The sequence below is a fragment of the Passer domesticus genome, chromosome 5 (assembly GCF_036417665.1).
Source record: "Passer domesticus isolate bPasDom1 chromosome 5, bPasDom1.hap1, whole genome shotgun sequence".
Classification (NCBI taxonomy): domain Eukaryota; kingdom Metazoa; phylum Chordata; class Aves; order Passeriformes; family Passeridae; genus Passer; species Passer domesticus.
This window is the reverse complement of record NC_087478.1, coordinates 80066143-80090042: the sequence shown is the minus strand read 5'-3', so window position 1 is coordinate 80090042 and position 23900 is coordinate 80066143. Positions and strand designations below refer to the sequence as shown.

The window sequence follows — 23900 nt, the reverse complement described above, 5'->3', positions numbered from 1 at the left end:
CTGTGAATTTTGACAGAAAATGTGCATTTGAGTACCAAAATCATCTCCTCTTTCTGAGATGGCTACAGGGCACTGGAATGTGTTCCTTTCTGTTGTATTATTTTTTTCAAGCAATAATCTGTGACTTAAGGTAACACATTTTGATAGTTCTGATTATGTTGCTCTGTGCTGTTGAACTAGCCCTCAGATCTTTAAGACAGGTTTTAAGTTGTGCCTTGTTGTGTCTTACCAACCTCAAGACTCTATAGACTTATATGTAGGCGTAACAGTAGGTCATATGCATTAGATGAATATTTTCTTCATTTTTTAAAGAAAAAAAAAGTTTAAAAGGTGCACATAGATGTAAAATAAATTTAAGATTAAAAAAGCTTTTCACTAAAGAATAGCTTAAAACATTCCATATGTTATTCTCTCTTCCATTCTGCACCAAGAATTTAAAACTCTGACAAAATAAACTATATAAAATAATTAATGACTATATAAAATTATTAGCTTCATTATATCTTTTCTGAGTTTCCAGCTGTCCCTTTCTATCCTCTCTTCACTTACAGCCCTAAACTTAGAAATAACAAGCAACATACACTTGGATGATATGAATCTAATTCTTACCAATTGAGCAAAGGTGTTTTGAAAATTTACTGGCCCAGACTCCAAATGCAAACCTCATGGCTTTACTAAGGATTTTACTGTGTGCAATCTAATTAGCTCTTCTAAAACCAGCTCTTCTTCCCATCTCTATTAAGGGGCAGGTGACTGAAAAATATAAAATTTCTAGCTACCCTTTTCACTCACATTGCAGAATAATGGAAAACATTTTAGGAAAACCCTCCTAGGATGCATACTAAAGATCAAGACCGTAAAAACAAATATCCCATAAGCTAAATCTCTCTTTTCTTTATGCTTTGCAGAGGCATTTTGCATCAGCAAAGAGAAGGCAAAATATCTTAACTAAATATAGGTTAGGTGAAGTCTTGAAGCTGCTCCAACTTTTGAGAAAGGCTGGAGAGGCCTGGCTGGCCCTGAGATGGCTCAGACTGCCTGGCCTTGATGTGCCCTGCATGTCCTGGGGACAAACAGCCTCTGGCTGTCACTGCAGTGACTAAACCACATCTGGTGATGTACAATATACACATCTTCCTTTTCCAGTGCTCTGTTCCTGGATAAACATGCACCCTAAAGAGCTAACATTTGATAGTAGCCTCTTTAGGTAGAAACTGGTCCAAACATTCCTGTGAATATTCATAACTATTACTAATTTTACCTGAGTTTGTTAATTTGGCATCTGAGTGGCTCTCCAGTTCAGAAGTGGCCATGAGAATTGCCCATGAGTTTTAGAGGTTGGTGAATTGATAAATTATGAGTGTGTCAGCACAGAGATTTTGCTGCATTTATTTTCCTCTAAATGAATTCTGGGTAGTGTTTGGTACGGAAACTGTAGCTAGGTAAAAGGCAAAAAAATTAAAAAACCAAGCAGGAAAGTGTAAAAGAATTAAAACTTTAACAAACTCTTCACTCTAGTATTTTTTTAAAAAGCTCTGAAAGAAGGCTGCTCACATGGATTTACTGATAAAATCAGGAAGTTGAACTTTTTCTTAAGTCAGCTACTGCTTCTTTGCAAGAAAGCTTCAGATTTTGCACTTGGGCTTCAGTATGAAGGGAATGCTTATAAGAGATTAATTTCTTAATCAAGGTTTTATATACAATTCTGATTTAGCATTCTTGAAATTTCACCAATCACAGTTAAATTATATTCATCAGTCTGCTTTTTAGCTCCTTCAAAATAACTCTAAGTACAAGAAGCTGTGAATTTCTAAATCTTCAGGAATAAAGGACTGCTGAAAAAAGATTTGAGCTCTGATTTTCAGTGGTTTTATCAACTGGAGTACTTGCAGTTGCCTTTCTGTTGTAAAGGGAAATGCCTTATAAAAATTGACCGTTTTAACTTCATACCACCTCAACAGATCATATCACTGTCATCCTTTTAAAATGGAGATACCAGGACTAGATTTTTCATGGGTTTGACAACATTTTTTTCTCCTCCCGTGCTGAGGCGTTGGAGGCTTGGTTTAAAAAGCACAGAACATCAGCTCCAGCACAAATCTGCAGTTCAAGGAGCTGCTCAGTGACCATGGAAAAATCATGACCTGCAGATGCCCTTCAGGCACGGCCTCAGTGACTCGCCCAAAGCCAGCTAGTGAGACATAATTACTGCTGAAACAAGAGTTTGTGACACTGGGAGTCTTTTTAATGCTATTATGTGTTTGTATTGTGATAAAATTGAAAAACACTACAAAGAGTAGGTCACCTCCCAAAGACATTTTTGTACTCTTATCCTGGTTTTCCATTATATGTTTCCTTCTGCATTTAGAGCATTATGACACTCATGATAGTGTGAGACCCACAGCCCACAGGAAGATGTTTGCAGGAATCTGGTGTGGAGGAGGATTTATATCCCTTTTGACCTTTTGCAGGTTCCAAGCTGGTCCAGCAGGGCACTGTGACCTAAGACAGCATTTTGGGGCACATTTTGGGGCACATTTAACTTACAGGCAGCTTAAAATTGCATTTAAAATCAAACACCTCGCACTCAAATATATTTTTAAGTGCTTACTCCAGCATTTAGGTCCTGGTATCTAAATTTTGTTAATGCATTATCTACACCTAGAAGGGTACATATAACTACGCACCCTTCTAGAGAAGGGAAGAAGGGCATTGCAGAATATCCACATCATGGAACGCAGGTGTTTCTATGACAGTCACACAGATTTTTTTGTTGTTGTGAGCAGAAGGGAAAGAACATTTTCTTCTTTTTCTTCTGCATGCCTTAGCAGTCCCCCTTGCCTGGCAGGGCAAAAAGTGCAGATCCCAGCTGCATCCCAGGAAAGCACACAGAGTGTGCTGCACTCCATGCAACTCATTCCTGGAGGTTTTCCCAGCTCAGGGCCTTGAGGAGGACGTTTCCTTTTGCTGCCTCTGAAATGACCCGCAGACTTTTCCAGGATTCTCTCCCACCTCATGTTTAACCACTCTCACTTTCTTCTGAGCTTGCTCACGGTGCCTTTATCTTATTTGTCAATGTTTGATATTAAAATAAAGAAAGGTATTAATCTCTGCAGTGACCTTTCTGCTTTATTTCTCCTGGAAGGGGATGCCGCATCTTTTGTAAGTAACTTCAAGGCAAGATATTATGCGGCATTCAAACACATGGCTTTTATCCAGTTAATCATTGTGCATTACCTACTTTCATCAATGTTCAGAAACTTAATTCCAGGATTACTCATTCCCCAAAAAACCCAAATAAGAAAATCAGAAGAATAGACCCAAACAATAGAACTTTTATACCAGGATAATTAGAAAAGGAACCTATTACCCAGGATTATAATTACTGACTAACATATTAAATGACCTTTAACATTTACCTTAAGCCCCAGATTTCTAGAAAACCAGAAAGGTTATGAATGCCATATTAGTAATCTTTAATCTTTATTACTGCTGTGGACAGAATTTTAATGATTTTTAAATAGGCAGCGGTCACTAACATATCCCTATTAAAATAAAAAAAATCTCATAAAAAATTAAATGGATTAAGACTTCAAATGTACCATCATCAAAAGTATTATCTAATTATGGAGTTCAGTGAACAGGCCAAGTGAAATGGTTGGTAATATTAGTTACTTACCACATGGGAATGCCCGGGATTTATGCACAAATAGATTCTGCTTCTGTTGCAACATAGTAATTAAGAATTTGTCAGGGAAATTTGACCCTCTAGGGTAGATATTACTTTGTAAAATAAGAATGGCAGAGCACTAGTCTCCTTGCTGCACATAATTTAACTTGATTATTTATACATCAAAGGGAGTCTGCAGTGACTGCAGTATAATATTTAAGTAGAGGGATATTAGAGAAAGAAGCATCTAGCGAAATCTTTTTCCCAAATCTCCGTGAGAAAATAGAGGAAATTTTCATAAAGCATTTCATTTTGCATATAAATTGGTGTCTAGATTGTGCCTGTGAATTTACTGCTGTCAAATTTAATTTTTCTTTAATTCTTCAGGCCCAGATGTGAAAAGCTCTGTGTGCAGGCTGCAATTTTCAATGCTTACAGGTAGCACCCGGATCGATAATGTGTCTTTATGAGAAATTACCGTTAATGTTATTGAGTATGCATTTTGCTTTATAGGATAATAAGGTAATATGAAATGCCAATTCATTCATTAGGAGAAAGCTAAGTGCTTAAATGAAATGGGTGACAGGTCTGAAAAAAGATGTAGTTGTGGGCAGGAAGTCAAGAATGGATTTTTAATGACCTAATACCAAAAGGTTTTTTCCACTTATTTGCATTTGCTTCCTATAAACAATATTAACTTTAAAATAAAAGGGCTTGAATATTTAAATTGCAGCAAGTGATTCCACTTGAAAAGGCTATTTGGAAATGCTGGGTTTCTGGGAAAATCTCTGCCTGGCCTTTTTGAAGACCACAATGTGAACTCATCTGGTATAAAAATTAAAACAAGGCTCATTTAAATTGACAGGCATAAAGTGAGTATATTGTGAGCATGGCCGAAAAAGTCAGAGGTTAGCATGTGAAAAACAAACAAACAAAAAAGTGCTTTAGCTCTTTGTTTGAAGTACAGTGTTCTCCCAGCTCAGTACAGTAAAAATAGCAGGTTCTGAAAATAAGGCAAAAAGAATCTGTCAAGAGGAAAAAACCCAAACTAAACCCAGATCCCATTATTGTTGTTCAACAACAACCTCCTTAGAGTACAATATTTTTTTAAAAAACCACAGAAAACAATAAAAAAGTGGTGCTGCTTGAAAGTCTACTCATAAAGAAATTAATTGATGTATAGATACATTCAGTGTCTGAAATCATGACCACAAGGAAGGAAGTTAATAGAATTTTTTGCAAAACCTCACTAAGTTCCTTTCTCCCCAAGCCCTATCTTACTTGAGTTTCAGAGTTTTCAGTGAGTGGTTTGCTCCTCTTTTTCTCTGGAGTGGCTCCCCCACAGGTGATCCCTGGGGCACCAGCTGTGCCAGGGGATGCTGCCATCCTGATCCTGCCAGGGCTGGAGCCAGGGTGAGGTTTATTCCTCTCCAAGGGGGCAGGACCAGAGCCTTCAGGAGATGAATTTCATGCCTGGAAGCAGACCTGGCTTTTCCTGGAGCACTACTTTGTGTCAGAGACATGCTCCAGCTCCTGGCCACCACAGAAAGCCTCCACCAGCCAAAGCCTCCTTCAAACTCTGGTGTAGAAATGCCAAATTTTGCCTTACAGATAGAATTTATTAGGATGTAACACAAGGCATGGCAAGGAAGTAATTCACCCAGGGAAAATCACATCCAGGTGCTTCAGTTTTACTTGCTCCCACTGCAAAATTTTGTTCCTATTACAACTAAGGATGGGAGTAGCTTAATGCTAAAGTTTCCAAAGCTGGTCTTTTTTCTACAGAGATACAGGGCCCTGACTTCCACTACAAAATGATGGCATTTTCTTCAATTAGATCAGAATTCAGAATTCCTCAGCAATGATTTTCCTGAAGTTTCCATTTGGTCTTTTATGAACTTGACATTTTTGCTCTTCAGCAGTAAATAAGACACTTTATTTACTATCAACACCTTAATGCAGCAGTTTGAAAGCAGACAGCTTAATCTTTTTTTTTCCTTTTGAATAGCTAACATTGTAAAAACAAAGGACAGATAGCAGAAAAAGCTTTAAAGTTTTATTTTTGTTTCTACTTTAACTTGGCAATGGCTGCTTTGCCTAAACTTTTTTTTTTTCCTTTTATTTCAGGCTCTTTTTATTTTTTTTTTCCCTTGACCTTCAAGATCTCAAACTACAAAGAGAGGACTTTCTCTAATGCTGTTTGAATATACTGTATTTTTCTTTTAAGGAGCCTTCCACTGATTTTTATCCTTCAGGGATCAATGGTTCCCTCAGTTCCATAATCTGACAAGCCATAGTGAAAGCAAAAGGCCCCCACTTCTAGAGCTGTAAATGTTCACGTGAGATGGCAACGGATGTATTTTCACACTGAACTCACAACAGCCTAAGGAGAGCTTTAAAGTATCTTAGCCTAAGTCTCTCTCTTTGGGAGGACTGAGATATGGGAGGAACTTTAGTATTATTGTTAATCTGTTTTACAAAAGCACCTAACAGCCTCTGCTGAGTTCAGGGCCCCATTAAAAGCAAGGATGGATAAAGCTGGTTCAAATGTGTGTTCATTTCAGCATAACCTATGAATGCCTTTGCTTTCTGCTAATGTCTGACTCTTTTCCACAAAACTCTTGTGAAGTCTGGTAAGGGGCAAAAATGAGGAGAAAGGAAATGCTGATTCACTGCTAAATTAAGCACTGCTCGTTTTGCTGCGACAGTTACTTGGAAGAAACAAAATTTATTGCTGTAATGCAGCATATTATGTTGATTTCTAAGGGACTTTTTGATCAAAATCATCTACATATCATCACATAGTTCTCAGAATGACTCCTTCCCCAATGTCTCCCTGTGGTTTTTTGCCTAGACCACCAACATTCCCTTCTGCTCAGTCACAGAGCAGAGTACCATACACAGAGTTCACATTTAAATTTTCTTCAGTACTTCAGCACTGTTTACTTTGTCTCACTGGCATCCAAACACCTTGATATGCTGCCAAACATCCCTACAGACTGAGGAACCAGGCAGGGAGTGAGCCTGGAGCAGCATCCCACACAGGGACCGTGTAAAAGGAGGATGGATGGGTGAGCAGAGATGTGGTGGAGGAGAAGCTGCCCTCCAACCCTGATCCTCCTACAAAAGAGGCTCAGGAACCTGGCTGGTGAGTCTCTGGTTGCTGTTCTCTGAGGGAGAGCAGCCATCAGCTGCCATAATTCATTTTATGCTGCCAAGACTGCAAGTCAGGGAAGTGGAGATGGGCCCCTGCCACATCTTGCTCTGCCACTATTTTACTGCCTCCAGAATGTGCTGACTTCAAAAATCAGAGTAGCATCAGAGGGACATTGATGATTTAACAGTCCTGTGATATATGCCAGTGTTCACACTAGGATGGTACAACTGAGGCAGAGCTGTCACCATTTCTGATTTGTTAGAATTGGTGCTGGAGTAGGACAAGTACTACCTAGGGTTTAATGTAAAACAGTTAATGGGATTCAGAGGGAAGATAACGGAATATATTCACAGTGAGTCATATATTTATGTCCATATTATGTAGAATATAACAACATCTTGCAAACAGATTGTGATAGGCTTCATTTACATATCTGTTTCTAACTCCTGTCTCCAGTTCTCAAACTGCATGGGAACTCCAGGCACTCAAATTTCTACTTCTAGCATCAAAGTATATACAAGCCCTTGGCTGGGAGTGGATATCAAGAAATCCTGGCAAAAATTAAAATGCATATGACCAGCAGACCCTCTGTACTTTCTTACTTTAAGAAAGAATTTCACAACCTCCCCACCTGTCCCCCGTGGACATACAGGCATTGCTGTCTACTTCTTTGACCTTGCTTATTCTGTCATCCCTGTTTCAAGAGCATCATCCTCTGCTGCAGCCAGGGCTCTGACATTCCAGCTCTCTCCAGGCCCCTGTGGAGACCTCATGCCTGGTCCTTCACACTGTAGTTTTGAACCAAACCATTCCTGAGCTGTGGTTTACCTGTCACATCCAAAGAGCACTGCTCTGAACAACACAGTTATCTTCTAGCAATCAAGCAGCCCTGGTGAAATAAAGGAAGCTGAGAGAATGGATATTGACTCCAAGGAGGTTTGGATCAGGGTTTTGACACGCTTCATCTTCTGTACATTGTCTATAGCTCAAACATATTTACAGCCAATTACCAAGAGCAAGGATTGTTGAGGTTACTGATGATCTATGGAGTAATCACTGAGATAAGACATTCCTCTCATCACAGACGTCTGGGCAGCATTGCTACACTGCTCTCTCCAAGTGGTTGTGCAGGTGATTTCTCTTAATAATCTAGTAAGTGCTATGGGATCTTTCTGAATAAATGGATTTCTAGAGCACATGCATTCCTCTTTTTGTTACTTATCTGTTTGAGTACTGTCACACAGAAATAGGGATTCTATGTGTTTATTTGGGTTTGAAGTAATGTATCATCAGTACAGCTATAGATCTCAATTCTGTCATGGGAAGCAAGGACTATGTGTTAAAATATATCAGCCAAATAAATGTATGCAGGCAAATGCATCCAACAGCAACCCACCACAGACAACAAATTTCTCTACTCCTCTAGGAATGCAGGGTTATATGTGTTTTGTTGTTGTTGTTTAGGTTTTCTTGTTTGGTTGGGTTTTTTTGTTATTTTATTGTTTGTTTTGGTCTTTCTGTCTCTTTTGGGTTTTTTTGGGTTATTGTTTTTATAAAAAACCCCACCCAATCTCATATGCCATGTGTCAGGAGAGCTCCTCTCTCTGATTTCCACAGGCAGTTACTCAGTCTCTTCATGTATTCACCTGTTTGGACATTGGGTTCAGTTTCACACATTCCTTCCCTAAAATGAGGCCAACATTAAACAAATTTTCCCTGAAGTATTATTATCTGCTATGTGTAGTTAACAGAGAACAGTGCAGCTAGTCTGAGTATAATTATCCATAATTTGTTGAGCACTGGTGGCATCCATCATTCTTCTGGCAGGAGCAAACCTGATTCCCACACCAAAAAGCTTATCAGCAAAATCAAGAAAATTTATAACTGATACTAAAAATATGAGCACTACATACCTCCCCAATCATATCTGTGGTGAATTTTGACTGACATTTGGTCTCATTTCCTAATTTAGGCCAAACAAGCCTCATAGGCTAGAGAAATTCAAATTTAGAACCTGACTTTAGTTTATAAGAGCATTTAAAATATGTGGGGCCTGGGAGTTTCAGTGATGGGGAAGAAGTCACCTAAATGTTCAGTGTGTGCTGAAAATTTTGAGATAGTAGTACTTATATTTTTCTGTGTTTTTAAAACCAGAGATAATGATTATACAAATATGCAATCTTATTCTTTTCTGCATTTGTGTGTATGTATCTACACAGCCACTTAACATTTTATATTCATGTTGCATGGTTTGTAATAAGAACCAAATTTTTGAGTTTTTTTCATCTTTAACATGTGTTTATACAAAAACATATATAGCTTTCTAGTAGAAGCTTTACATCACCTCTATAAATGCCTCTCATACAAAGCTACTACAAAGTTACATAGTGATTTTTTTTTTGGTGGGGTATTGATAATTCTGGCCCCAGAAACATCTTCACCAGTGATTTAAACTTCCAATGCATATAAATCCATATTGGGAAGAGAAAGATGTGAGTGTAAAAGGCAACATATAAAGTTCATTAAAAGAGAAAGGAACTCTTTTAGTCTAAATTTAGTCTAAATTTTCAGTGGATGCCAAGATTCCTCTTCTCCTTTCTGCTTTGGTACTTTAATGGCTTCAGGAATGTCAAAGGGTGCAAAAGTATATTTAATGCCTTTATACAACAGGGAATAAGATACATTATAAAAGAGCCACAGGTGTGGGTTCATGGTTTGGTGGTGGTCTTGGCAGTGCTGGCTCAGTGCTTGGACATGATGATCCTAGAGGTCTCTTGCATCCTAAATGATTTTATGAGTCTATGCACAGCTGTGGGCTTCTCACACACAGTTTTTGTGTGTGCATATCTATTAGTTTAGTACTTTTCTAATGATCAGTGAATGAATTTGTTTGCATGAGACCACAAAGATTATCAGAACCTAACCTACCAGAGAAGAAAAAAGTTTCTGTTGAACTAGGAGTTAATCTAAAAACCTAGGAAAGTCTTGTTCACTTCAGGGAGGAAATGAAGAGAAAATTCTCATCAAATTTGTACCCTCTGAAGGACATTGAAATCTCTTTCACAAAATCACAGCCCACCTTTGGTGTCTAAATATTTTCACTTTTAGTCTTGCACTTGGCTTAAAAAGCTGCAATTTCATCCTTTCAAACAAGAATCTCATGCAATGAGGCAATGGAAATTAACAGCCAGAAAAGAGGTGAAGGAAAGACAATTTTTCTACTAAGACAAAAAGTTCATCTTGACTCAACTTTTTTTTTTTCTTTTTTTCTTTTTTTTTCTTTTAAGACAGCTTCTCATCTGCATGAAGCAACATAATTTATTAACAGCAGTAAACAGGAGTGGTAGCCTTACTAATTGGTGAACCAGCAAATCTGTAAGATTTCCAAGTCCTCTCCCAATCTCCATTTTAACAAAATCTTAGTTAGATTAATAATAATGCCTGGGGATTCTGAGCTAAGCTTCATTCAGTCTTACAAGATTTAAATTCAACATGCAATTCAGTGGTAAATAAGTTTGCAAGGTGTCACGCAGTTTTCTGTTTGTGTTTCAAGAAACAAGGAGCAAAAGGTAGAAGGTGAAAATGCATCATGTAGTCTCTATCTCTCTTTTGCACAACAAAAATGTGAGAATTTGAGACAGCTGTTAGTAGTCTCAGCCAATTTTGTGAGCAGGCCTTGTGGGGTCTGACTCTTCAACAACCAAGAAAGCACACGGATCATTTTTTGTGTCATTTTCTCAGTTACTTTGGCTAGAAGGAATGGTTTGTTGATGCTGAGAGGTTTTCTATGTATTACTCTGGAGCATCTACTTTTGAAACTTAAGCCCCTTTTTGACAGGGCTTCGAAACATCAATAAAATAAGAAATAGATCTTTTTCCTTACCTCCTTAATTCTACACCCTCCAAAGCACTGTTCAGGTTTTAGGTGAAAGGCTGAGTCGTGTCGCCTCCATCAACATTTTTGTAGATTTGTTTTCATGCTTCTGCAAAGTGTTTCTCTTTCCATCACACCTGAAAACAATCACAGAGTCAGGAGAGTTAAAAATATGCTGCTCCTTGAAAGAACTGTGTGGCTGGAAAGTAATTATAAGACAAAGCTGTTCTGGGTGGACAGAGCCTACCAGATTGCTTAAGAGTGTGACAAAATGCTAAATTGATCCGAGCTGTCTAGAGACAGTTTAAAATTTCTTCTTGGGACATTCTGTTTCAAGACCTTATTACTGTAACTTGTCAGTGACTGTGTGACAAGATCATGAGTTACCCCATTTCAATGTGTATTTATTTTCTGTTAATGTTATAACTTAGGAAATTCAAGAGGATGGAAAGGGTACTTGGTTCTATCCCTAAATGTCAACCATGTAAGTGCTTTGACTTTTATTTTCTATTTGCTTTGGTCAGTGTAAATTTCTATGGGTTTTGCTGGTTGGGGGAAGGGGATTTGGAGATGTGCAGTTCTTGGTTATTAATATTTGACTTTGTTAGTGCTATCTGTTTACCGTATGGCTTCTGGAAAGAGATAGGAAATATTAGCTGGTGAGTCCTTAAAATGCACCATGTGTGGGCACACTCCTTGTGCCTGCACATTCTTTGCATTGCTGCAGCATTTAGCCTGGGATTGAGCATGCAGGGAGTTTGATATTGTTTCTTGATAATACTTTGCTTTTACTTCATTGTTTCACTCTTTTTTACTTTTAATACATGTGGATGGTCGAGTTTGAGTGAATTCCATATGCTTTGTACAAGCTGGTTTTTCTCCTTATTTCTGGAATAGAGAAGAAGAAGGCTGTTTTTAGCTGCTGTTTACATTCACAAAGCTGGATCCTGCACATAAATGAGTTTTCATACAAATGCCTGGGATTTTATACAAATCCCATTCCTCTTTTGCTTAGAACGAGTTACAAGGCAGCTGTCTCCAAAAGCAGAAAAGGCTGTTGTTAAGAAACCAATAAGAGGCCAGGCTTAAGATCCTTAGCCAGGCTCTTTTATTTTGGGACTTTTACCAAAGGCTGAGAGGGACCCAAAGAAAATATAAAATATCCACTAATATTGAGGGCCTAGTACTCACACTTGGCAGGGTATGAAATTCGTTTCTATAGGAAATCACCTTATTTTACAGAAAATTGAAGCTCTGTGAAGACTTTTTTTCCCCCTTTTCTTTTCCCCAAACTGTATGTGAAAACTTTTGGGGGTTGGAGGTGATGGCACATTGTACTGTGAAAAATTGGTTTATGCTCAAATGCCTTTTGCGGTCACAACACGATTCCTCACCTCTTCTTGCATGAAAAGGCAAGAGTCATAGGGCGCTTCTCCTCTGTTTTTTTTGGTTCTTTTTATTTTTCCTGAGATAATTTCTTCTTTCCAAAGCCAGATCCAGGTCCCAACCAATGGAGCAGGACTGTCACAGCCCTGTGCTGTCCTGCAGTGTGTTTCCAAACAAGCCATTTCCCTTCTTTTCCTTATTTTTCTCTCTAAAATGCAATTAAAAAGGAAGAGGACATCGATGCCAGTGAGATCAGCTGAAATTCCTTGAAAAGCTGCTCTGACTTTGACAATTCCCTCGCTGCTGAGGAGGTTGTGCAGTTGTGTTGGGAAGCCACTGGGTGTCAGCAGGAATGTGAGAGCAAGGCAGGGACCCCGGCTTTCCCTCTCCACAAAATCCAGCGCTTCGCAGCACATCCCTAAGAATTCCGGAGAGGAAATGCCTGGCAGGACTTCTGCACCCTGGAACACGAGCAAGTGGCAAGAGACCCTTTCATAAATCAGCTCAGCCTGAAGAGCAAGACCCTCTCAGTACTTCTCTTCATCCTCTATTAGCTGATTTTTCAGAGAACAATTTTTAAAACCAGGCAATGAGCTTAACCCAGTGCCTCAGTTTTTTTTAAAAAAACAGGTTTTGAAACCAGTTTTTAAAACCAGGCAATGAACACAACCCAGTGCCTCAGCCAGCTAGCAGGAGTGCTCAGGATCAGAGCAAAATCGTCATTGAGAATAAAATCCTTTTAGCACATCTGCTTTTCAGAATTAATATTTGTTGTAAAACCAGTTTTGCACAGCATTCACTGAATTTTTATGTGCATTTCAACAGCACTCACAGATCATGCTCTGCTCTATGTAAAAGCTGCTCAGTTCTACCACTACACAGTAAGTTAATTTGGACCTCAACCCCCCCTAAAACTCGAGGACCTTGTGATCCCAAAGAAAAGCAAAATAATTAAGGTCTAAAAGTGCTCTTGCCTCTTTACTGTTGTTGATACAATGATCTGGCTGCTTGTGAGAGACAAAAACTGAGACAGGCAGCACATTCCAAACAGTAAACTCAGAATAAACTCATCTGGTTTTGAAACATGAGCATTAATAAATTTTGCAGACACATTGTTATGGGTCCCAGTGTATCCCTTCTTTAAATCAGTAATGCAAACAGTAGGATGAAACAAAGAAGAAGCAGCCACAGACACTTGTGGTTTTTTAGAAGGAGAAGACGAATACATCAGGAAAGTTTGGAATATTTTTCTTTAGAGAATTCTAGACTCGCTACTCCTGAGTAACACCTGAGGATCAGACCCCTGTGAGCTGCAAAGGTCTTGAAGCTGTGCAAACTTCAGTGGGAGTGGAGAGCATCCCACTTATGCACAATTAGGCATTTACCCTCGGAGATGTTCTCCAGGTATTTCTCTGCAAATAACACAAGGATGCTCCCAGAGTTCAGGCTGCTGAAAAAAAAAAGGTTTTTCCCCTTGAGAAGCAGGGCTTTCAAACTAGTGGCAACAAAGTGTTAGCTTATGGGGTGCTCTGTGGAGTGGTCTGATTTAAATAAATGTACTTTATTCATAATGAAGGGAATGCACCAATTTACCCTCTCTTTTCCCTCTCCTCTCTTTTCACTGCCCTTTTGAGGTGCAGAAGGTCGTTTTAATTCCACTCAGAATTACTCCTCTAAAACGTTGGTAATTGTGACAAAAGCATCTCACTTTACTCTAAAGGCTCCCAGTGAGCAACACTATGAAGGTTACAGGAGAGCACCAGCTACAACTCTGTTGTTTTCATTTGCATAAAAATTGTCAGCCAGAAGCAAACATTTTCAAACAATGAGTTATATAAAACCTGCTTTTCTTGGACTGAGTTTTAATTTTATTTTTATTCAGAAGAATTTCTATAGAAGTAACTCTTTTGTTTTATGGTTGTTTTTTTTTTAAGATAAATATCTAAACTCAGGGTAATTTCTCCAAATGAGAATATCTCCAGATATTTTGAAACTGTTTTATAAAAACAGTTTATACAGAATTTGAGGACTAGCAATCAGAGATTTAGGTTCCATTATTCCAGGTGGTCTGCAAATGAAGATATTCTCTGGGCCACAGTTGCAAAAGCAGATTTATGACAAGAGAAAAAACAGACGTACATGGAGACAGCAGGTGGGAAAGTGAGGAAAAAGTATAAAAGAGGTGGGTTTTTTCTTCTTTGTTTTGTATAACATTCTTTTTCACCTGTGCTGAAAGTGTCAAATGATAAAGTAGCCAGTGGTGATTTGAGAGGTGCTGGAGGAGGCTGAGGTTTTACTTGGGAGCTTAACTGCTGTGAAGCTGCTTCTGCTTCTTTCAGCCTGCAGAGGAGAAACTACCAGCTGAATTACTTCCACTCCTACCTGTGAGCTTCACTTGTACATCCTTAGCAGAGAGAAGCAAACATTAACAGCAGCTGATATGAAAGAGAAGAGGACATAGAACAACCTGAGTTACAACTCACCCACTTCCTCCCTCTCCAATGTGATGCTACACCTCTAAGAACTTGTCCCAAAAGCTCTCCTGTCCCTATGAGATAACAGGACATGGGATGTGCCTGGTTCCTAAGCCACCTGACACCCTTTTTGGTGACTTTTAGGGGATCAGCAACACGCTGGTACTGGGTAAAGTGGCAGAGTGAGGATCCTACCAAAGCTGGAAACCAAGAGCTTGTGCCTGGGGGTGCAGGCATTAGACATAAAGGTACTGCGGTAGAAGGCTGGTTATAAGGGTATATATTTACTAAGTATTGTGCAAGATAATGGCATTTTGCTACTGCTATTTTTCCCCCAACAAAAGTTAGCTACCCATAAAAGAACTAAACCAAATTGTAGTGTTATACAAATGAGTTTCCAAATATTTATTGGTGTTTAACCAGTGACAAATGGTCAGCAAATTTTAATGTTGTAGTGCCTTCTGTTAGCTGGAATTCTATTAAAAATATCAGTGAAATACTAATTTAGGTGGGTTTAAAAGCTTGCAGCATTTTGACATTGCACATTTTATTTTCTTGACTGACTCTGAAAGATTAGGCACACCTCCATTAAACAGATAAAAGTTTTCACAGAGAGATCTTATTGTGGCTCTTTTTTCTATTTGTTCTTCCTGGGGGCGACATTCTCAGCTGACATAAATTGGCAGAGTTCTCTGCTGACAGAGCAGAGCTCTGCTGGTCTACAGAGATTCAAAACCAGGCCCAGAAATCTGATAGCTACCAAACACCTGGATCTGTTGGCTCTCTCTCAGCAAGGTATCTGTGTATGCACACTCATTTTCCCCGTCTTTGAGGTTACCAGGTTATTTCAGCTTGGCTGTTGCTGCTATGCAACTCACCTAATTAACTTTATTTTAATGTTTGATAGGCTATGGATCTCAGCTGTTGCAAGTAACTGTCCCAAATGGACGTGTCTGTGTGCACATAAAATCCAAGATCTATTTACAGCAACTAAACACGCTCATTGGTTTGACCATGACAACATTTGGAAGCTGGGAGAAACCAGTCATTAAGATGGATATATGTATATTATATTATATTATTATATTATATTACTCTGAAAGACTTCTTTATCCTCAGCTCTGAGCTGAACCCCAGCAGAAACCTCATTGTCAGGATCACATAATTGGCTGATCAAGTTTTTCAAAAGGGTACAATGCAGATTTCACTTTGTGGAAGATTCTTCCCTGTGGCTTTGAGTGGGATCCATTTAAACAGTAAATGTAACAGTTGCTGACACCTAGGTCTGATATAGCCACTGAGACTCCTTTTATATTCACTGGAGTGATTTGAGGATGCAAAGATTGCAAATGTCCAGAATAGGTCAGATGAGTTATGAGCTAAATTTGCCTATTCTTCTTTATTGAGTAGAAAGGGCACTGAGGATGCCCAGCTGAGGTGTAAAAAATTTCTGTTGTGGCCATCTAAGCCTACATGAGGTGAATCTCACACTCACTGCCTTAAATAAACTCATCAAAATAACATTGCAGGAGTGTCCTTAACACCGAGCGTGAGCAGACGTGCGGCTCTGAACAGCATCTGTGTTTGCTCAACTTTTCATTTCAATTTCAGCACTCCAGCATATACATCATCAGCTGAACAAAATGAAAGATTGGCCCTTCAAAGAAGTGTGTTTCGTGGGAACATGCTAGGGTTCTTGAAAAACAGAAATCTTGACTGATGAAATGGAAAAATTCATTACATTTAGGTTACTATTCTTAAGGTGTTTTATGAAAAGAAGAGGCCTCTTTTTTTCGGTGGATATTAGAGGGATTGGAAGGAAACACATCCACTGTGTCCACATGATGTGACTACAAACTCTGTGGACTTACCTATTGTATTTGTGGGGAATGCCCTGATGAAGGTAGGAATGATGCATCTGACTCCATGTTATCGGAAGGCTAATTTGTTACTTTATAATACTATATTATATTAAAGAATACTATACTAAACTATACTAAAGAATACAGAAAGGATACTTACAGAATGCTAAAAAGATAACAATGAAAACTCCTGACTCTCTCCAGAGCCCTGACAAAGCTTGGCACTGATTGGCCAATGAGTCAAAACAACTCTCAGCAGAATCCAATGAAACAATCACCTGTGGGTAAACAATCTCCAAACACATTCCACACATGAGCACAACACAAGAGAAGCAAATGAGACAAGAATTGTTTTCCTTTTTCTCTGAGGCTTCTCATCTTCCCAGGAGAAAATCCTGGGCAAAGGGATTTTTTTTCAGAGAATGTGAATGCCAACAGTTACCTTTCCAATCTCATTTTAAAAACCCAGGAGAGGGGTCCTGTGGAGCTATGAACAGGCTCATTACTGAACTACCAAATTGCAAGGGAAGAGTATCTCTGGGTGGCATGGAGCCCATTCTCTGTCGTGGCTACTTCTACACACATGAACTGGAAGCTGCTACAAAATCAGAAAGGCCACAGTCCTGCCAGCTGTAGTGCAAGGAATGATGGAATTTCCAATCTTTTGACTGGGACACAACTCTCCAAGAGCACTCTCAGTGGGCAAACAGCAGCATGTGAAAAGTGTGACACAAATACCTGTATAGCAGGGTAAAAAGGCATGTTATCTGACTCTGAAGTGAATTCCTAGCTATGAAGATGTGAAGGGAGGGGGGAGAAGAAGGTCACTATGTAGTAAAAGACAAACATATCTGATGCATGCAATCAAGCAGGGCCCGTAAATTAATTTTCAGCTCTAAAAATTGACTATCTCCTGGGGAAATTCTATTATCGAAAAACAAGATATATTCCAATTAGGAGAGAGGTCATATAGAGGGCAGGATAGAAAAGAGAAAAGGAAGAAGACAAAAAAAAACCCAACCCAACTTTACATATTAGAGCTCTAAAGGTATGACCATCACCAAATGGGACAAAGGGGAGGAGGCCGTCAGGAACCTTCATTTGCAATGCCCTTGATTTCTGTCATTTTAAGCTAAAGCCTGAATATTTTAGCACAGTGGTGCCTTACAGGATTCTGGCACACTGTGTGTGCTGCTGCCTGCTGTGGACCTGGACCTTGGATCAGGGCTCTGTCTCTCAGCACGGCGGGAAACACCAAGGGGGACATTTTCAAAGCAGCGAGTGGGGATTTCACTGCGTGGTTCCCACTGAATTCAATGTAAGATGTGTAGCTGAAGCCCTGTGAGATGATTTGAATACTTCCTATATCCCCTCTTAGCATTGCCAAAAAAATATTTCTGGTGCTAGAATTTTTCCAGGGAGTGCTGTTTGACTTCAAAGTTTTTATTCTGTAAATTTTGGGCTTTGATATGTTTCTGGAAATAACCAAATATTGTTACCATCTGTTTTCTGTAGGTGTTGTCAGCTGATCAGTTCATTATTAAATCTGCTAATTGTTAGTGGAGAGAATAGGTATCCATAGAACACTTCACTCTTTTGCTTAACATAATCTGTACAAAAAATGCACATTTTGGTACCAGGTTTCCTGTCAAGTTTGTCTTGCAAGATTTTATAGTATTTTGAGTCACAGAATAGCACTAAAACTTCTGTGCTAATCTGAAGCTTTCTAAACTTCTGCAGAGAGGAATTATTATTTATCATGCAGCCCCTACTTCCACCCCAGAATGCATATTTTTAGTTTTTCAGGACTGACTTTTTCCCCATAGAAAATCAGATAGTCTGAAATAAATAAATTTTATATTTCAGCAAAAAATAAATTAAAATTCAGTCTATCAACTAAATGAGAAGCTGTCATCAGCTCTGAGTAATGGTAAAAATATTGAGCAGGTAAGGGCAAAGCAGGAGGCTGAGGTTTTGCACAGGCAGGAAAAATAATTTTTTATGTATCTCACTGATGCAAAATTAAAGATGTTAATATGTTCAGATAAAGAGAACTACAGGATCACTGGAGCAGACTCCACAGAGAGCTCATACATGGAGTGGACATTAATGTGAACCTTAATTTTTACATAGAAAATGATAATATTATCATCTGTATTGGGTATAAGCGACATGCTGAGTGAGCTGAGAAACTTTCTTCCCTTTAGACTGGAACACAAGAGCAACGTGGCTTTTAGAGAGAGGTGGGAAGCCTTTCCTACCAGCACAGTGCTGGATACAAGGCCAGGACTGTGGCTTCTTCTGCTTTAAGCTGGTTTAATTTTCTAATTTCCCTCCTGAACCCAGCTTAACAAGAGCAAAACACAAGAGAACATTGGTGAGAATTCTGGGAGAAATGAGCAGTGTGGAACAAGATTAGAACCACACCTAGAACAAAACAGAAAAAAAAAAAGAGTGAGCAAGTGGAAGTACAAGGGTTTTAGAAGCCAAAAAAAAAAAAAAAAAAACAAAACAAAACAAAACAAAAAAAAAAAAAAAAAAAAAAAACAAAAAAACAAACCAAAAAACCAAAAAACCCAGTTGCTCTAAGCTCTGCACCAAACATGACAAAGAGAAGGAAGACTGTGAACCACAAATGTGAGGCAGCAATAGGACAGGGAAATGCAGGCATTGGAGCTGGAAAGGTGATTAATGACACCTTGCAAGCACACAACACCTGGTGAGACCTGAGATGCTGTGCATAATTCAGGTCATCCTGCTACAAGAAATATGAATGCAAATTGGAACTGGAAGAACAAAGTCCCCGTGGGCTGCTCAGGAGAAGGGAGACCCTGCCTCATAAGAGGAAATTAAAAATGCTCTGAGGAGCTGTGCGTGTGTGCTCCAAGCTGCTCTGCAGCACAGCAGCCACAGCTCAGGACAGTGCTGGGAGCAAGCTGGCATGGCCTAGGGCCGTGAGGGTGGGTACAATGGGCTGAGCCTATTCTAGTAGCTGGATACTTTTCAATTAGCCTGACAGGTGAGAACAGAAGTTCCCCAAAATCTTGAACACGGCTTGTCTAACACTGTGGGTAAAAGATTTGAATATTTTTATAGATATAGTAAAAGGATGAATGTCAAAGAGCTAAAGGACCTAAAGTTCTTAACATTCAGAGTATTCTGGTGAGAAGTAAAAAAAATAAAAATGTGACTAACTGCCCCTGGAAAAACTTCAGCTGAGAAATTACAAGAATCTTTCTAAACACTGGTAGGAGTTGTTGAAACAGGTTCCAGGAAAAGTAGTGGAGTGCAACTAACTTGACAAGATTAAGAAATTGAGTATCTAATCCCAAATGACTTTGTGATGCATCTGAAAAAGATTCTATAAACACATACCTGCAGAGCAAGGCAGTCATACACATTCCTGCATAGGTGTGAAAATCTACAAATATCTTTCTCCAATTTGAAAAAAAATTACTTTATGGAAACATTATACTTTGTTAAAATCAATCAAACAAGCAACCCAAGAAAAGTGGAAACCCTTGTTAGTTTTAGGTGAAAGTGACTGATGGGCAGTTTTCAGCAAGTCAAGCATTTGAACAATGGAAGGTATTCCACCAGAGAGTGTTGACAAACTCTGGTTTCCTGGCAGTAGATGTAATGCTAATTCCTACAGCTATTTTGAAACAAATATGCTGAAGGCAGTAATGGGAAAAAGCAGCAGTGTGCAGCAGATGCTAAGTCTACCCTTGCAGTCTCTGCAGCAAAGAAAAATCATGTAAGGAGGGTCAATTCTTACATGTTGCAATTGCAAAACAGTCTGTTAGCCTCATTCAGGGGAGGAAGGAATGATCCCTGATCAAAGCATGGAAAGAGGGTCAGATTCAGCAACAGCAGAAGGCAGACACCTCAGTCACTCTTCTATGTGTCTGGCTGGCAGGACCTGTCCCATTACTCATTTTCTGAGCACTCCTGCTAGATTGGCTCCATTCTTCTGCTAAATGGGCTCACTGATTAGAGCATTCATATGGGAAATGTGGGTTCAATTCTTTTCTCTCGCTGAGCATAAACAAGCCTGCATCTTCCAGGGGAAAACTCCAACCATTATGCTAACAGGTATTCGGGAATTATGATCTTGCTCGGTCCTTCTTGTTGAAGCTTTGTATGGAATAATAAACATACATTAGGGCAAGGAGGAAAACGAGCCCTGAGTAAGGATTTGTAGCCAATGGGGAGCAGACTTGCACCAGTCTTGGTGTAACTACACCTGTGTGTAGGTCTGTAGTCACACTGAGTATTTCCTGGAGCAGGGAGCAGCCCTTGGGTTTCTCCACTTCCCAACAGGTCCCACTGCCAGTGGAGAACAGAGCTGTGCCAATCCTTGTGTTTTCCACCCCTCCACACCCTTTTTTTATTATCTTTAGTTCTTATGACAGAGTGGGACGGGTGGGCCAGTGAGAGATTCACCCAGGAACACACATCTGGCTGGGAGGTTCATGTAGAGACACGGGTTCACACTGGTTTTTTTACAAAGCAGGAATGGAAAGTCAGATCTTTCACTGTCCAGTCCTGTGGGCATTTATCAATGTGATGGGGAAAGGAAGGGAGAAAGAAAGTGACTAAGAGAGAGAGAAGGAAAGGGGGGGAGAGAAGAAGGAAGGAGAAGAAAGAGAGAGAAAGAGAGAGAAAGAGAGAGAGAGAGAAAGAGAGAGAAAGAGAGAGAAAGAGAGAGAAGAGAGAGAGAAAGAGAGAGAGAAAGAGAGAGAGAAAGAGAGAGAGAAAGAGAGAGAGAAAGAGAGAGAGAAAGAGAGAGAGAAAGAGAGAGAAAGAGAGAAAGAGAGAGAAAGAGAGAGAAAGAGAGAGAAAGAGAGAGAAAGAAAGAGAAAGAGAGAAAGAAAGAGAGAAAGAAAGAGAGAAAGAAAGAGAGACAGAAAGAAAGAGAGAGAGAGAGAAAGAGAGAGAGAAAGAAAGAGAGAAAGAGAGAGAGAAAGAGAGAAAGAGAGAAAGAGAGAGAAAGAGAAAAAGAAAGAAGTGCCTTTTCCCCTCTCCATGCACTTTGATGTGGGATGGACATGGGTATCAAGCTGAACAAGGCTCAGGGCTGGTCAAGGCATGGCAGAGGATCAGGGTTTGACATTTCTTTATCCACTGCTGTTTGAACAGGCTGCTGTAGTTGACCCAGCTCTCTTTACACTTTATATATGCTTTTCTGGACCTGTTTTAGGACCCAGTTGCCCTCATTTTAAGCAGCCTGCCATCCAGCTGGGGTTGTACATTGCTGCAGCAGGTGTTTGAGGATGAAGGTGCTGGAAACAACGAGCACCTGTGATCTGTTGTGAATTTAGCTCTTAATGAGGGCTGTAGATCTAGTTCTAGGCACATATCCCATTTTCAAAATGTTCTAAGAGATTGAATAATAAGTCACTAGTTATCAGTTAATTACTGAATTGTGAAAAATGTCAGAGCAGATGAAGAAATACTCACACAAAACCAATGTATTCATCTCAACAGCTACATTTGCCTGATAATGCAGTTCAAAATTATTTATTTACACTCATATTTGCACTGCAGAGCAATAAAAAATGTTGTGAAGTATTTTTTTATAAAGAATCAATCTCGTTACATTTTGCAAAAAGTCAAGAAGTTGCAATAATGTGAGGTCTTCCAAAATACTGTAGCTGCTATTAAATATTTGCTGAGAAATGGTAAAGAAACCATTGTTTTTTATGTCAGTTTTATGGGATATGTGGATAGGTAAAATGCAACTTAGTGAGCTTTTACTGAATTGCTTACTGATTCCAGGCATATAATTCACAGGATCCGAGGATGGATTTGCATATGTTTGTCTTATTACATAAACTGAACAGAGATTTCTTGTAGATATCAAACAAAACCTGCTTGAAATATATTCCTATGGCTGCCAAAAGGGGGTTTGTAATGTGCTGCTAGATACAACTTGTCAGCAGTAAACAAAATTCAAGAAAACCCCAACAAATATGCAGAAAAGAGATTGGAAGGTGCACTCTCTCAGTTACAATTACATTTTACTGTTTTGTGGGCTTGCTGATGGAGATTTTCCTAGCAGCTGCTTCAGGGAGACCTGCCCTGACGATCCTCTCTGACTTGCAGTGTGACCAAACACTTTATCAAATCAGGGCAGATGGCCTGAGATGTGAACTTGTCAACAGGAAGAAAATGCAGGAGGACAGTGTATCTCTGCTGTGGCAGTGCTGCAGCAAGGATGTTTGACAATGGGCACAGGATCTTTTCCCACGTCAGCTTTGTTAGGCATAGCTGTAAGCCATCCCTCCATGACATATTATGTTCTGGCACAGAGACAAAAACAGGCAAGGCCTCAAAGAGGTGTCCTGATTTCATTCACTGAATTTAAAGAAGCCAGGGAAGAAAGCCCTCAGATTAGAAAAAGGAAAAATGAGCAGGAGTTAACTGTGGTGTTAGGATTTTTTGATGCAGTGAGGTAAGAGGCTGGAGTTACCCACAAATCACACCACTTTGAGAAACATGGGATTTGTCATCACTGATCACACAAGTGCTCTAACTCCTGCCTCCAGCTGTGACCAATACCTGGTGCTGGGATAAAAACCCCCACAATACATTTAGCTGAGCTGGGTAGAGGGAAACAATTGAACCTGGCTGTTACAGCCCAGAATTCCCTTATTTATCTACCCTGCCAGGGTTACACTGGCTGAGTGCAATATGACATTTTTTCATATCCAACCCTTCCTGTTGAAGTCGGTGGGAATGTTGAATGCACATGAACTGCAATGATCATAAAATTAGTCAGACTTATTAAAAATCCACTCACAACATTTAAAACTCCATGACCATCTGTTGAAATGCATTCCACACGCCAGCTAGGAAAAATGGAATTAAACAAAAAACCCAAATTAAAATCAAAACCAAAAATCCAGTCCTTAACAATTCCAGTCAGAGAACTGAAATTTTGAGCTTAGCCACAGCTACAGGAGGTATGGATGGCAAGTGGGATGAAAGACTAGAGAGCAGGAGAAGCAAGAAAATCTGATGCTTAAGTATCACTTCAAAGAACATTGTTTTCAGCAACAGGTCAGCATAAATTGCCTCTGAACCGTCCTTCATCCCACCACTACCACACACTGTCCCTCCTAAATGCTGATACAACTGTTTGGGTTTGGTTTTGAGACATTTATAGGCTGAAGAATCCTCTGACCCAGCTCAGAAGTAGCCCCAGAATCAGGGAGTAGAAGGGAAAGCATGAGGGAGACACCAAATGGCCTGAGAGGTTTGTGTGACCTTGACTTCTCTGCTTCATTAAAGAATTCAGACCCTCCATCCCTTTGTAATGGTCAAAATGGAGTTAGAGTGCCCATTTGTTTTTGGTTGTTTAGCAAACAGCTGTGTGGATAAACAGGAACCCGTGCTGTGCTCCCACAGCAGATTACAGAGCTGTGCTTGCTTCCCCTGTGGTGGAGAGTCAGCTCCAGTTTGGGGTGCCAGA

The 23900-nt window shown here is 39.6% G+C and overlaps 1 long non-coding RNA gene across 2 annotated transcripts in view; it reads right to left on the bottom strand.

Annotated features, from left to right (window-relative positions):
* LOC135301129 (uncharacterized) overlaps positions 1-23900 on the bottom strand; it is a 65699-nt gene that overhangs the window by 15929 nt on the left and 25870 nt on the right. The window contains exons 10-11 of one of the 2 annotated variants that reach the window (XR_010362868.1): positions 12096-12295; positions 10711-10838 (exon numbers count right to left, since the gene is read on the bottom strand). This is a non-coding gene — a long non-coding RNA (uncharacterized LOC135301129). The remainder of the gene's footprint in view (positions 1-10710; positions 10839-12095; positions 12296-23900) is intronic. The other variant, XR_010362869.1, reaches the window with a different exon arrangement.